Source organism: Tiliqua scincoides, chromosome 2, assembly GCF_035046505.1.
Source record: "Tiliqua scincoides isolate rTilSci1 chromosome 2, rTilSci1.hap2, whole genome shotgun sequence".
Taxonomy (NCBI): Eukaryota; Metazoa; Chordata; class Lepidosauria; order Squamata; family Scincidae; genus Tiliqua; species Tiliqua scincoides.
Window position 1 is genome coordinate 270,684,232 of NC_089822.1, and position 15,754 is coordinate 270,699,985.

Consider the following 15,754-nt stretch of genomic DNA (forward strand, 5'->3'; position numbering starts at 1 on the left):
TTAGCCTCAGTCTGTTGGGCAAGTGTCTCTTCAAACTGGGAAAGGCCATGTTGCACAGCCTGCCTCCAAGCCGGCTGCTCAGAGGCCAGGGTTTCCCACCTGTTGAGGTCCATTCCTAAGGCCTTCAGATCCCTCTTGCAGATGTCCTTGTATCGCAGCTGTGGTCTACCTGTAGGGCACTTTCCTTGCACGAGTTCTCCATAGAGGAGATCCTTTGGGATCCGGCAATCATCCATTCTCACGACATGGCCAAGCTAACGCAGGCGTCTCTGTTTCAGCAGTGCATGCATGCTAGGGATTTCAGCACATTCCAGGACTGTGTTGTTTGGAACTTTGTCCTGCCAGGTGATGCCGAGGATGCGTCGGAGGCAGCGCATGTGGAAAGCGTTCAGTTTCCTCTCCTGTTGTGAGTGAAGAGTCCATGACTTGACAGAATTTAAATAATTCTGATATTCTGTTTTAAACTGTTGGGTAGTTATGCAAATTTTCATGACAATTGTAAAGTATAAGCATTAATTGTGTTGTGTTGATATGCCAATAAAGGTTTCAGAAGGAAAAGAGTCCATGACTCACTGCAGTATAGAAGTGTACTCAGGACGCAACCTCTGTAGACCTGGATCTTGGTATGTTCCGTCAGCTTCTTGTTGGACCAGACTCTCTTTGTGAGTCTGGAAAACATGGTAGCTGCTTTACCCATGCGTTTGTTTAGCTCGGTATCAAGAGAAAGAGTGTCGGAGATCGTTGAGCCAAGGTACACAAAGTCATGGACAACCTCCAGTTCATGCGCAGAGATTGTAATGCAGGGAGGTGAGTCCAGATCCTGAACCATGACCTGTGATTTCTTAAGGCTGATTGTCAGTCCAAAGTCTTGGCAGGCCTTGCTAAAACGATCCATGAGCTGCTGGAGATCTTTGGCAGAGTGGGTAGTGTCAGCTGCATCGTCGGCAAAGAGGAAGACACGCAGATATTTCAGCTGAGATTTGGACTTTGCTTTCAGTCTGGAGAGGTTACATAAGAACATAAGAACAGCCCCACTGGATCAGGCCATAGGCCCATCTAGTCCAGCTTCCTGTATCTCACAGCGGTCCACCAAATGCCCCAGGGAGCACACCAGATAACAAGAGACCTCATCCTGGTGCCCTCCCTTGCATCTGGCATTCTGACATAACCCATTTCTAAAATCAGGAGGTTGCGCATAGACATCATGGCTTGTACCCCATAATGGATTTTTCCTACAGAAACTTGTCTTTCTGTATAAGCGTCTAGGCTAGACATCAGCACCACATCCTGTGGCAAGGAATTCCACAGACTGATCACACGCTGAGAAAAGAAATATTTTCTTTTGTGTGTCCTAACCCGCCCAACACTCAATTTTAGTGGATGTCCCCTGGTTCTGGTATTATGTGAGAGTGTAAAGAGCATCTCCCTATCCACTCTGTCCATCCCCTGCATAATTTTGTATGTCTCAATCATGTCCCCTCTCAGGCGTCTCTTTTCTAGGCTGAAGAGGCCCAAACGCCGTAGCCTTTCCTCATAAGGAAGGTGCCCCAGCCCCGTAATCAGCTTAGTCGCTCTCTTTTGCACCTTTTCCATCTCCAGTATATCCTTTCTGAGATGCGGCAACCAGAACTGGACACAATACTCCAGGTGTGGCCTCACCATCGATTTGTACAACGGCATTATAATATTAGCTGTCTTGTTTTCAATGCCTTTCCTAATGATCCCAAGCATGGAATTCGCCCTCTTCACTGCAGCCGCACATTGGGTCGACACTTTCATCAAGCTGTCCACAAGGACCCCAGGATCTCTCTCCCGATCTGTCACAGACAGCTCAGAACCCATCAGCCTATATGTGAAGTTTTGATTTTTTGCCCCTATGTGCAGGACTTTACACTTACTTACATTGAAACGCATCTGCCATTTTGCTGCGCAGTCTCCAAGTTTGGAGAGATCCCAGTTGGGATCACACAAAACTTCTTTGAGCACCGGCCTGGCTTCCCCTCGAAGAGGCACAAACGTGCTTAATGGCAAGGTTTGGATTGCCATTTTCCACGTATTCACTGACAGGCACATCAAGGCGGAAAGGTGGCCTATAAATGTGGTAAATGGCAGGGGAGGGGGGAGGAAGGACACAAAATGTACCAAACCCTTCACTCTTGGCCAGGGGTGTCCATACTTCTTGGCAGGAGGGCCACATTATCCCTCTGACACTGTGTCGGGGGCCGGGAAAAAAGAGAGAATTAATTTACATTTCAAATTAGAATAAATTTACATAAATGAATATATTAGAGATGGAACTTCCTCAGAGATGGAACCTCACCTCTGGATGGTGAGGGAGGGAAAGGGGAGATAAAAGGAGACTTAGAAATGGCAGAGAAATTAAATGAGTTCTTTGCATCTGTCTTCACGGCAGAAGACCTTGGGCAGATACCGCTGCCCGAACGGCCCCTCCTGACCGAGGAGTTAAGTCAGATAGAGGTTAAAAGAGAAGATGTTTCAGACCTCATTGATAAATTAAAGATCAATAAGTCACCGGGCCCTGATGGCATCCACCCAGGTGTTATTAAGGAATTGAAGAATGAAGTTGCTGATCTCTTGACTAAGATATGCAACTTGTCCCTCAAAACAGCCACGGTGCCAGAAGATTGGAGGATAGCAAATGTCACGCCTATTTTTAAAAAGGGAAAGAGGGGGGACCCGGGAAACTATAGGCCAGTCAGCCTAACATCCATACTAGGTAAGATGGTGGAATGCCTCATCAAAGATAGGATCTCAAAACACATAGACGAACAGGCCTTGCTGAGGGAGAGTCAGCATGGCTTCTGTAAGGGTAAGTCTTGCCTCACGAACCTTATAGAATTTTTTGAAAAGGTCAACAGGCATGTGGATGCGGGAGAACCTGTGGACATTATATATCTGGACTTTCAGAAGGCGTTTGACACGGTCCCTCACCAAAGGCTACTGAAAAAACTCCACAGTCAGGGAATTAGAGGACAGGTCCTCTCGTGGATTGAGAACTGGTTGGAGGCCAGGAAGCAAAGAGTGGGTGTCAATGGGCAATTTTCACAATGGAGAGAGGTGAAAAGCGGTGTGCCCCAAGGATCTGTCCTGGGACCGGTGCTTTTCAACCTCTTCATAAATGACCTGGAGACAGGGTTGAGCAGTGAAGTGGCTAAGTTTGCAGACGACACCAAACTTTTCCGAGTGGTAAAGACCAGAAGTGATTGTGAGGAGCTCCAGAAGGATCTCTCCAGACTGGCAGAATGGGCAGCAAAATGGCAGATGCGCTTCAATGTCAGTAAGTGTAAAGTCATGCACATTGGGGCAAAAAATCAAAACTTTACATATAGGCTGATGGGTTCTGAGCTGTCTGTGACAGATCAGGAGAGAGATCTTGGGGTGGTGGTGGACAGGTCGATGAAAGTGTCGACCCAATGTGCGGCGGCAGTGAAGAAGGCCAATTCTATGCTTGGGATCATTAGGAAGGGTATAGAGAACAAAACGGCTAGTATTATAATGCCATTGTACAAATCTATGGTAAGGCCACACCTGGAGTATTGTGTCCAGTTCTGGTCGCCGCATCTCAAAAAAGACATAGTGGAAATGGAAAAGGTGCAAAAGAGAGCGACTAAGATGATTACGGGGCTGGGGCACCTTCCTTATGAGGAAAGGCTACGGCGTTTGGGCCTCTTCAGCCTAGAAAAGAGACGCCTGAGGGGGACATGATTGAGACATACAAAATTATGCAGAGGGTTGACAGAGTGGATAGGGAGATGCGTTTTATGCTCTCTCGTAACACCAGAACCAGGGGACATCCACTCAAATTGAGTGTTGGGAGAGTTAGAACAGACAAAAGAAAATATTTCTTTACTCAGCGTGTGGTCGGTCTGTGGAACTCTTTGCCACAGGATGTGGTGATGACGACTGGCCTGGACGCCTTTAAAAGGGGATTGGACAAGTTTCTGTAGGAAAAATCCATTATGGGGTACAAGCCATGATGTGTATGCGCAACCTCCTGATTTTAGAAATGGGCTATGTCAGAATGCCAATGCAAGGGAGGGCACCAGGATGAGGTCTCTTGTTATCTGGTGTGCTCCCTGGGGCATTTGGTGGGCCGCTGTGAGATACAGGAAGCTGGACTAGATGGGCCTATGGCCTGATCCAGTGGGGCTGTTCTTATGTTCTTATGTTCTTAACTTATATGAATGAATGAAGGTCTTGCAAGGAGGCGGGATGCAGACTCCATGCTCCAGCACACCTCTGTGTGCTGGCGCAGCTTCCTCCTGAGGAGGCACAAATGTGTTTGTCAGTTCATAATAAAATCATACAAAACTTCTTGGAGCACAGGCCTGGCTTCCCCTCGAGGAGGCGCAAACGCGCTTAATAGCAAGGTTTGGATTGTACCCTAACTGTCACAGTTACCATATACAGGTAACACAGGTGATACTTTCTCCATCAAAAGCGTTTCATAAAGAGTTTTAACCTTATCTCAGGGAGAAACTTTCTAAGTCAGACTGTGGTCGCAATCCTTTGCACACTTATCTGGCAGTAAGCCCTATGGGATTTACTTCTGAGTAGACATGCCTAGGTGAGTGCCTAGGATTAGGCTCTGAGTCACTTAGGGATCAGTCAGATTCTTAGGCCAGCTTCATTCCCTGCTGGTTGCTGCTGACTGAGATGAGAAGAAGAGGATCCCCCCTGTTTCTTGGCTTCTCCTCCTCCAGAATGTAGGTTCTGTGCCTCGCTGAGTCTGGTCAGCCAGCTGGCAACATCTCTGTGTTTCCCTGGTGCTTTAATGTTGTGCCTTTTTCATATGAAATCTATACAGTGCAGGGAAAGCGCTTCAGGTCACTGACCTGCAGTTCTAACTAGTAGTTGGCAACCTTCAGTCTCGAAAGACTCTGGTATCGCGGTCTGAAAGGTGGTGTTGGAATTGGTGCAACTCTGTATGCTCTCAAGGGGTGGCAGGAGACTGTCCTAAAAAGGGTTAAGCCATAGCCCAGTGTCCTTTGCAGTTTACCTGTCCACCTTGGATGACCTATGTGGGAGGGGCGTGATCCAGACCCTATATAACTCCTGAGCATGCCCTCCTCCCTCCCTCTTACCTCTTCCTCACCACAACTGAGGAGACAAGATGGCATGCAGCAGGGGTGCTGCTGGTGCCGCCATCTTGACCACATGGCATGCAGGATGAGGCAGCTATAGGGCCTTGTTATCTAAGTCAGTGTACCTCTGACTCCTAAATCAGAAGCTGTAACCGTGCTACCATTGAATCGTGAGTAAATGAATCTGTTCTTGCAACTTCAACCAGCCAATGTTGTTTGTGTGTTTCTTGACTAGCAGTCAGCCGGGGGTGGGAGGCTCCCTGGGGTTGATTCCCAGCAAAGGGGGGTTCTGCTGCTGAAGCAACTCTGCTCCCCCCCTAACGGAGGAAATCTGGTTTAAGAGATTCCTCCAACAGGTTATGGGCCCAGGGACCGTGCACTGAGAAACCCAGAGACCTTGCACTAAGGGACCCAGAGACCAGGTACCAGGAAACCTAGGTGGGTTGTGCATTGGGAAGCCCAGATACCTTGGAAGGATATTTTTGATTTTTGGGAACTCTCCCCACCCAATCTAGAAGGCTGAACTTGCTTGGAAAACAAACAATGGCAGAAGGAACAGAAGTAGGGGCCTTAGCCAATGGTCAGGCTGAACCCCAAGAGCTTCCATAATTGGCATTGCAGAATTATGGCGGAAATTCAGATGCATGGAGCATCGTCCACACTAGAGACAGAGCGTCCAACTAGTGGAGAATCTGCAATTGCGGCATGGAACAGAGAAGATGGCAAAGCAAAGTGCCTCATTCTCAGTTCGTTAACTGACCTCCAATTGCCCTATGTGCAGGAGGCTAAGACTGCAAAGGAGATGATGACAATACTGACTGATTAATCTTTTAAACATATAGGCTGAGTGAGTGGGGGAGGAAGGGAAGGGGAGAACCTCATGAATGAGGCAAATTTGCTGCGGGTTTTGCAAAAGTCTCCCCTCCCAGACACAGCATTGGGGTTACCACCTTGCTCTTTGCTCCTACCTTCCTGCAGTTGGTGAGCGACAGGGATCTCCACCTCCCCTTCTACTTTTGCAGAGCATTATTTCAGATTTCCAGGGCCTGCCTTTTTTGGTCAACAAACTTTTTAGCCCCTCTCCATGATCTTTGGGGAGGGGGAGGAAATCCTCACCTGCCCATCATCACTCCTTATCCTCTCTCTGGGCTTCTGAGTGCAGCCTGCAGTGGGGGTGCATGCAGCCACCCAGAAAAGGGGTAGTTCCAACCCCCCCCCAACAGAGGGCAAAGGCAGAACTGAACCCTCCCTTCCAAACAGGCAACTCACTGGACCAGGCTTTGGTTTCAAAGGGACAGCAGCCCTTCCACGCTTTCCAGGGAGTAAGCTCCATTGACTCTAATGTGACTTACTCCTGAGCAGACATGCAGAGGACTATTCTCTAAGGCTGCAATCCTATCCATGCTTTCCTGGGAGTCAGCCCCATTGACTGTGATGGGATTTACTTCTGAGTAGACATGCAGAGGATTGGGCTGGAAGGGCTGCTGTCTCTAAAAACAAAGCCTGCTTCTTGCAAGCACAGCTAGTTGCCTGTTTGCAAAGCAAATGCCAGACAGGTGGGAAAGAGGCAGACGGAGGAGCAGCAGCAACTCCCCTTAGCTGCGCACAGAGAGGGAGGAGGGCAGGCTTTGGTGCTCCCAGGCTGCTCGGGTGAGGGCTGGGAGGAAAGAGGGGTATTGGAATCCTGGAAGATCTGTCCAGGAGTTAGAATGTGGCGTCTGCAGTGGCCCCTTTAAGAGTCAAGGCCTGGGCTTGCAGTAAAGGGTGTGCTGCACAGCTGGAGCCACTAGAGGCAATGAGGAGGAGTGGTGTTTCCTGCAGCAGCCGTATTGAGAAACCAAGGGAAACAGGCAAAATGGATACCTGGTGGGTTTGAACATAAGAACATAAGAACAGCCCCACTGGATCAGGCCACAGGCCCATCTAGTCCAGCTTCCTGTATCTCACAGCAGCCCACCAAATGCCCCAGGGAGCACACCAGATAACAAGAGACCTGCAAGGCCTCCTGGGAATTGTAGTCAAGAACATAAGAACAGCCCCACTGGATCAGGCCACAGGCCCATCTAGTCCAGCTTCCTGTATCTCACAGCGGCCCACCAAATGCCCCAGGGAGCACACCAGACAACAAGAGACCTGCAAGACTTCCTGGGAATTGTAGTTAAGAACATAAGAACAGCCCCACTGGATCAGGCCACAGGCCCATCTAGTCCAGCTTCCTGTATCTCACAGCGGCCCACCAAATGCCCCAGGGAGCACACCAGATCACAAGAGAACTGCAAGGCTTCCTGGGAACTGTAGTTAAGAACATAAGAACAGCCCCACTGGATCAGGCCATAGGCCCATCTAGTCCAGCTTCCTGTATCTCACAGCGGCCCACCCAATGCCCCAGGGAGCACACCAGATAACAAGAGACCTGCAAGGCCTCCTGGGAATTGTAGTTAAGAACATAAGAGCAGCCCCACTGGATCAGGCCACAGGCCCATCTAGTCCAGCTTCCTGTATCTCACAGCAGCCCACCAAATGCCCCAGGGAGCACACCAGACAACAAGAGACCTGCAAGGCTTCCTGGGAATTGTAGTTAAGAACATAAGAACAGCCCCACTGGATCAGGCCACAGGCCCATCTAGTCCAGCTTCCTGTATCTCACAGCAGCCCACCAAATGCCCCAGGGAGCACACCAGATAACAAGAGACCTGCAAGGCCTCCTGGGAATTGTAGTTAAGAACATAAGAGCAACCCCACTGGATCAGGCCACAGGCCCATCTAGTCCAGCTTCCTGTATCTCACAGCGGCCCACCAAATGCCCCAGGGAGCACACCAGACAACAAGAGACCTGCAAGGCTTCCTGGGAATTGTAGTTAAGAACATAAGAACAGCCCCACTGGATCAGGCCACAGGCCCATCTAGTCCAGCTTCCTGTATCTCACAGCGGCCCACCAAATGCCCCAGGGAGCACACCAGATCACAAGAGAACTGCAAGGCTTCCTGGGAACTGTAGTTAAGAACATAAGAACAGCCCCACTGGATCAGGCCATAGGCCCATCTAGTCCAGCTTCCTGTATCTCACAGCGGCCCACCAAATGCCCCAGGGAGCACACCAGATAACAAGAGACCTGCAAGGCCTCCTGGGAATTGTAGTTAAGAACATAAGAACAGCCCCACTGGATCAGGCCATAGGCCCATCTAGTCCAGCTTCCCGTATCTCACAGCGGCCCACCAAATGCCCCAGGGAGCACACCAGACAAAAAGAGACCTGCAAGGCTTCCTGGGAATTGTAGTTTAAGAACATCAGAACAGCCCCACTGGATCAGGCCATAGGCCCATCTAGTCCAGCTTCCTGTATCTCACAGCGGCCCACCCAATGCCCCAGGGAGCACACCAGATAACAAGAGACCTGCAAGGCATTCTGGGAATTGTAGTTAAGAACATAAGAACAGCCCCACTGGATCAGGCCATAGGTCCATCCAGTCCAGTTTCCTGTATCTCACAGCGGCCCACCCAATGCCCCAGGGAGCACACCAGATAACAAGAGACCTGCAAAGCCTCCTGGGAATTGTAGTTAAGAACATAAGAACAGCCCCACTGGATCAGGCCATAGGCCCATCTAGTCCAGCTTCCTGTATCTCACAGCGGCCCACCAAATGCCCCAGGGAGCACACCAGATAACAAGAGACCTGCAAGGCTTCCTGGGAATTGTAGTTAAGAACATAAGAACAGCCCCACTGGATCAGGCCATAGGCCCATCTAGTCCAGCTTCCCGTATCTCACAGAGGCCCACCAAATGCCCCAGGGAGCACACCAGATAACAAGAGACCTGCAAGGCTTCCTGGGAATTGTAGTTCAGAACATAAGAACAGCCCCACTGGATCAGGCCATAGGCCCATCTAGTCCAGCTTCTTGCATCTCACAGCGGCCCACCAAATGCCCCAGGGAGCACACCAGATAACAAGAGACCTCATCCTGGTGCCCTCCCTTGCATCTGGCATTCTGACATAGCCTATTTCTAAAATCAGGAGGTTGCTTATGGTAAGGGAAGTGAGTGTCCCTGATGCCCTCTGGAAGGCTTGGATTGTGGTGAGTATGGGTTGGACTCTGGCCAAGATGGCTTGGTATATGGGAGGAGCAGTTAAACGTGGCATTCCTTCAGTAAGGAAGTCGAGCCTGTCATCTACCGAGAATGCGGAGATACGCTCCCTAAGAGCAGAAAATACCACATTAAAAAAGCTGATCCTAGTGGAAAGAGAAAAAAACTCAGCTTCTGTGGAGGCCTTGGTGGGCAAGGGCCCACCAAGCTGCTAGGGTAGCAGAGAGTCTTGGTGAAGTCTTAACAGAACGCTTGATCAAGCTAAGGGCTAAAGCTCAGCCAGGAGTAAAAGAGTGGGAAGGCAGTGAGGGCCCTGTGAATCCCTCCTCAGGAGGAGAGATGCCCAGGGCCTCGGTAGGCCTGGCTATGGAGAAACCTAGGAGGGTAGCGCAACCTGTGCGGGGGGCACGCCCCTTAATTGCCACAAGGCAAAGGGTCCCTTAGGCGCTTCTGCACAACCAGTGAGGACCATGCGGGACTATACTTTGCAGGAACTAGAACATAAGAACATAAGAACAGCCCCACTGGATCAGGCCATAGGCCCATCTAGTCCAGCTTCCTGTATCTCACAGCGGCCCACCAAATGCCCCAGGGAGCACACCAGATAAAAAGAGACCTCATCCTAGTGCCCTCCCTTGCATCTGGCATTCTGACATAACCCATTTCTAAAATCAGGAGGTTCCGCATACACATCATGGCTGTACCAGCACCACATCCTGTGGCAAGGAGTGCCACAGACCGACCAAACGCTGAGTAAAGAAATTTTTTCTTTTGTCTGTCCTAACCCGTCCAACACTCAATTTTAGTGGATGTCCCCTGGTTCTGGTATTATGTGAGAGTGTAAAGAGCATCTCCCTATCCACTCTGTCCATTCCCTGCATAATTTTGTATGTCTCAATCATGTCCCCCCTCAGGCGTCTCTTTTCTAGGCTGAAGAGGCCCAAACGCCGTAGCCTTTCCTCATAAGGAAGGTGCCCCAGCCCCGTAATCATCTTAGTCGCTCTCTTTTGCACCTTTTCCATTTCCACTATGTCTTTTTTGAGATGCGGCGACCAGAACTGGACACAATACTCCAGGTGTGGCCTTACCACAGATTTGTACAACGGCATTATAATACTAGCCGTTTTGTTCTCAATACCCTTCCTAATGATCCCAAGCATAGAATTGGCCTTCTTCACTGCCGCCGCACATTGGGTCGACACTTTCATCGACCTGTCCACCACCACCCCAAGATCTCTCTCCTGATCTGTCACAGACAGCTCAGAACCCATCAGCCTATATGTAAAGTTTTGATTTTTTGCCCCAATGTGCATGACTTTACACTTACTGACATTGAAGCGCATCTGCCATTTTGCTGCCCATTCTGCCAGTCTGGAGAGATCCTTCTGGAGCTCCTCACAATCACTTCTGGTCTTCACCACTCGGAAAAGTTTGGTATCATCTGCAAACTTAGCCACTTCACTGCTCAACCCTGTCTCCAGGTCATTTATGAAGAGGTTGAAAAGCACCGGTCCCAGGACAGATCCTTGGGGCACACCGCTTTTCACCTCTCTCCATTGTGAAAATTGCCCATTGACACCCACTCTCTGCTTCCTGGCCTCCAACCAGTTCTCAATCCACGAGAGGACCTGTCCTCTAATTCCCTGACTGTGGAGTTTTTTCAGTAGCCTTTGGTGAGGGACCGTGTCAAACGCCTTCTGAAAGTCCAGATATATAATGTCCATGGGTTCTCCCGCATCCACATGCCTGTTGACCTTTTCAAAGAATTCTATAAGGTTCGTGAGGCAAGACTTACCCTTACAGAAGCCATGCTGACTCTCCCTCAGCAAGGCCTGTTTGTCTATGTGTTTTGAGATCCTATCTTTGATGAGGCATTCCACCATCTTACCCGGTATGGATGTTAGGCTGACTGGCCTATAGTTTCCCGGGTCCCCCCTCTTTCCCTTTTAAAAAATAGGCGTGACAACTGGTGGAGATAGCTCGGGATAGGAGGCAACGCCGCACTGAGCAGCTGAGTAGCTGGTTGCTCGGTTTATGTGACCATGGGGCAGGTGCCATCCACTTAAACCCAGAAGAATTAAAAGCATTAGGGGCCTTTTCACGGGATATCGTCATCAATGGCTATTTGCGGGGGACTCGCAGTCCACCTACTTCTGGGATTGCCTGTGTTGGGTTGGCAATACAGGCGAGATATTCCTCACCATTAGACTGGGAGGAGAGCCTGCCAGGTTGCCGTACCATAGAAGGGGCAATGGGGCAGCTGCGCACAATGGCCATGCAAATAGGCATGTATGTGCCAGGCTTCGTTAGATTCGTTAGGCACTGGGGAACGTTTTGGGACAAGCGGGGCCTGTACAAGAAGGACGGGCTCCATTTGAACCAGAATGGAACCAGACTGCTGGCGCATAACATTAAAAAGGTGGCAGAGCAGCTTTTAAACTGATCCCTGGGGGAAGGCCGACAGGAGCCGAGGGGCATCCGGTTCGGGACTCCTCATCCCTATGGGATGAGGATGGGGAGGTTAGAGAACAACAAGACAAAGGCAGGGTAGGAGAAGAAATTGGGAAAGGTAGGGAGATGGGATGTGATAGACAGTTTGGCACAATGAGAGGATGCAGGGACAAAGGAGCGAATAAGCAGCCCATCCTGGGGCATTCCGTGTATAAATGCTTTTATGCGAATGCCCGAAGTCTACGAGCAAAGGTGGGAGAACTGGAATGTCTGGTGACAAGGGAAAATATTGACATAGTGGGCATAACGGAAACCTGGTGGAATGCGGAGAATCAGTGGGATACCGCAATCCCGGGCTATAAACTCTACAGGAGGGACAGGCAGGGGCGTGTTGGAGGTGGGGTGGCCCTTTATGTTAAGGAAGGGATAGAATCCAGCAAAGTAGAGATTGAAGGTGGGTCCGACTCCACCGTAGAATCTCTGTGGGTTAAATTACCAGGCTTGAGCAGCGATGTAATACTGGGGGTGTGCTATCGTCCTCCAGACCAGAAATCTGATGGGGACCTTGAAATGAGGAAACAGATCAGGGAGGTGACAAGGAAGGACAGGGTTGTAATCATGGGGGACTTCAATTATCCTCATATTGACTGGGTCAATTTGTGTTCTGGTCACGATAAGGAAACCGGATTTCTTGACGTGCTAAATGACTGTGGCTTAGATCAGCTAGTCACGGAGCCCACCAGAGGACAGGTGACTCTGGATTTAATTTTGTGCGGTACGCAGGACCTGGTTAGAGATGTAAACGTTACTGAGCCATTGGGGAACAGTGATCATGCTGCGATCCGTTTTGACCTGCACGTTGGGGGAAGAATACCAGGCAAATCTCTAACAAAAACCCTTGACTTCCGACGGGCGGACTTCCCTCAAATGAGGAGGCTGGTTAGAAGGAGGTTGAAAGGGAGGGTAAAAAGAGTCCAATCTCTCCAGAGTGCATGGAGGCTGCTTAAAACAACAGTAATAGAGGCCCAGCAGAGGTGTATACCGCAAAGAAAGAAGGGTTCCACTAAATCCAGGAGGGTGCCCGCATGGCTAACCAGCCAAGTTAGAGAGGCTGTGAAGGGCAAGGAAGCTTCCTTCCGTAAATGGAAGTCTTGCCCTAATGAAGAGAATAAAAAGGAACATAAACTGTGGCAAAAGAAATGTAAGAAGGTGATAGGGGAGGCCAAGCGAGACTATGAGGAACGCATGGCCAGCAACATTAAGGGGAATAATAAAAGCTTCTTCAAATATGTTAGAAGCAGGAAACCCGCCAGAGAAGCGGTTGGCCCTCTGGATGGTGAGGGAGGGAAAGGGGAGATAAAAGGAGACTTAGAGATGGCAGAGAAATTAAATGAGTTCTTTGCATCTGTCTTCACGGCAGAAGACCTCGGGCAGATACCGCTGCCCGAACGGCCCCTCCTAACTGAGGAGTTAAGTCAGATAGAGGTTAAAAGAGAAGATGTTTCAGACCTCATTGATAAATTAAAGATCAATAAGTCACCGGGCCCTGATGGCATCCACCCAAGGGTTATTAAGGAATTGAAGAATGAAGTTGCAGATCTCTTGACTAAGGTATGCAACTTGTCCCTCAAAACGGCCACGGTGCCAGAAGATTGGAGGATAGCAAATGTCACGCCTATTTTTAAAAAGGGAAAGAGGGGGGACCCGGGAAACTATAGGCCGGTCAGCCTAACATCTATACCGGGTAAGATGGTGGAATGCCTCATCAAAGATAGGATCTCAAAACACATAGACGAACAGGCCTTGCTGAGGGAGAGTCAGCATGGCTTCTGTAAGGGTAAGTCTTGCCTCACGAACCTTATAGAATTCTTTGAAAAGGTCAACAGGCGTGTGGATGCGGGAGAACCCGTGGACATTATATATCTGGACTTTCAGAAGGCGTTTGACACGGTCCCTCACCAAAGGCTACTGAAAAAACTCCACAGTCAGGGAATTAGAGGACAGGTCCTCTCCTGGATTGAGAACTGGTTGGAGGCCAGGAGGCAGAGAGTGGGTGTCAATGGGCAATTTTCACAATGGAGAGAGGTGAAAAGCGGTGTGCCCCAAGGATCTGTCCTGGGACCGGTGCTTTTCAACCTCTTCATAAATGACCTGGAGACAGGGTTGAGCAGTGAAGTGGCTAAGTTTGCAGATGACACCAAACTTTTCCGAGTGGTAAAGACCAGAAGTGATTGTGAGGAGCTCCAGAAGGATCTCTCCAGACTGGCAGAATGGGCAGCAAAATGGCAGATGCGCTTCAATGTCAGTAAGTGTAAAGTCATGCACATTGGGGCAAAAAATCAAAACTTTAGATATAGGCTGATGGGTTCTGAGCTGTCTGTGACAGATCAGGAGAGAGATCTTGGGGTGGTGGTGGACAGGTCGATGAAAGTGTCGACCCAATGTGCGGCAGCAGTGAAGAAGGCCAATTCTATGCTTGGGATCATTAGGAAGGGTATTGAGAACAAAACGGTTAGTATTATAATGCCGTTGTACAAATCTATGGTAAGGCCACACCTGGAGTATTGTGTCCAGTTCTGGTCACCACATCTCAAAAAAGACATAGTGGAAATGGAAAAGGTGCAAAAGAGAGCGACTAAGATGATTACGGGGCTGGGGCACCTTCCTTATGAGGAAAGGCTACGGCGTTTGGGCCTCTTCAGCCTAGAAAAGAGACGCTTGAGGGGGGACATGATTGAGACATACAAAATTATGCAGGGGATGGACAGAGTGGATAGGGAGATGCTCTTTACACTCTCACATAATACCAGAACCAGGGGACATCCACTAAAATTGAGTGTTGGGCGGGTTAGGACAGACAAAAGAAAATATTTCTTTACTCAGCGCGTGGTCGGTCTGTGGAACTCCTTGCCACAGGATGTGGTGCTGGCGTCTAGCCTAGACGCCTTTAAAAGGGGATTGGACGAGTTTCTGGAGGAAAAATCCATTATGGGGTACAAGCCATGATGTGTATGCGCAACCTCCTGATTTTAGGAATGGGTTAAGTCAGAATGCCAGATGTAGGGGAGAGCACCAGGATGAGGTCTCTTGTAATCTGGTGTGCTCCCTGGGGCATTTGGTGGGCCGCTGTGAGATACAGGAAGCTGGACTAGATGGGCCTACGGCCTGATCCAGTGGGGCTGTTCTTATGTTCTTATGTTCTTATGCTTCGTAGGCCCTGATTCTATGCCCTTCTCACCTGGGATGAGGGCACGACTGGTAAGGGGGGTCCCACCACACCTAAAAAGTGCCCTGGTGGCCATACTAGGGCCAGCCCAAGGTCATGACGTGGGGGACATTGTGCTCTTATTGGGACAGCTGCAAGACATGCCTGAGGAGGGTGCCCCCAGGCCTAGAACCCGACAGGTGTCTGAGGAACAGACCCCTCCCAAATCCAAATGGAGGGTTCCCACAGGGAAGTATCAAAAGGGGAAAGCCTCACCTCAGGATAAATCGGAGGTTCCCCGATGGAAGATGTGGGCAGATTTACTGGTCCAGGGGGTCCCTAAGGACAAAATAGATGGCCTGCTTCCATCAGAACTATATAAACTTTGGGAGAAGGAACGGGCCACTAAGAGAACCCCAACCAGAGTGAGACAAGCAATGGCCACAGGTTCCTCAGCAGAGCCACCTGAAGAGAATGGAATATCCCCCGCTACGTCTGAGGAAGACCTTACCGCGTTGGGATGGGGTACACCACAGCCACGAGAATAGGGGGAGACAGGGCTCCAGTGGTGAGGCCAATGAAGACGGCCATCCCTGGAGACCCGCATCCTCACATCCCTTTAGCAATTTATTGGGCAAGAGGTAACATCCAAACAGTCCTGGCTTTAATGGATACAGGGTCTGAAGCAACCCTATTACATGGGGACCCAAAGAAACATGCAGGAGCCACTAGATACGTTAATGTATATGGCGATGGGGAAGAGATGACAACTGAAACGCAGGTGCGTTAAGCAATAGGGAAGTCTGCATCCTTTATGGCTACAGTCCTCATTTCGCAGGTCCCAGAATATATTATAGGCATAGACCTACTGTAGGGCAAAGAATTTCAAACCCCCTGAGGGAGGTATGC